At 70.3% G+C, this 448-nt stretch overlaps 1 protein-coding gene across 1 annotated transcript in view; it reads right to left on the bottom strand.

Moving 5' to 3' along the window:
- Window positions 1-448, bottom strand: part of VPS13A (vacuolar protein sorting 13 homolog A (S. cerevisiae)) — a 226,439-nt gene that overhangs the window by 179,834 nt on the left and 46,157 nt on the right. The gene's annotated exons all lie outside the window — the stretch shown is intronic.

The following is a 448-nucleotide window of genomic DNA, read 5'->3' as shown; positions in this document are numbered from 1 at the left end:
GCCCACAGACTGGTCACAAAGGCCCAGGCCCAACCAAGGCCCTAATCACCTACCCGCTGCGCAGCCCAGGCAACCCACAGCCTGGTCACTGCCGAGGCCCAGGGCCTCAACCCGCCGCGAAGCCCAGTCGTCGAGGTCCAGGGCCCGAGGCCCAAGCCGCCCTCAGCCTGGTCCCCGAGGCACAGGCCCCCCGAGGCCCAATCCTCCCAACCTGCCCGCCGAGGCCCAGCTGATGATACCCAGGCCCCCTGAGACCCAAACAGCCACCCCAAGGCCCAAACCACCCGCCCGAGGCCCAACCCTCCTGCAGCCCAGTCGCTGACGCCCAGGCCCCCAGAGGCCCAAACCGCCTACCCTAGGTTCAACCCACCCGCCTGAGGCCCAAACGGCCCACCACCGAGGCCCAGGCCCAACTGAGGCCCAAATTGCCCACCCACTGCCTGCCCGC

This window comes from Chrysochloris asiatica, unplaced genomic scaffold (genome assembly GCF_000296735.1).
Source record: "Chrysochloris asiatica unplaced genomic scaffold, ChrAsi1.0 scaffold00014, whole genome shotgun sequence".
Lineage (NCBI taxonomy): Eukaryota > Metazoa > Chordata > Mammalia > Afrosoricida > Chrysochloridae > Chrysochloris > Chrysochloris asiatica.
Note: the sequence above shows the minus strand (reverse complement) of the source record. Positions and strands in the feature narration are given on the sequence as shown.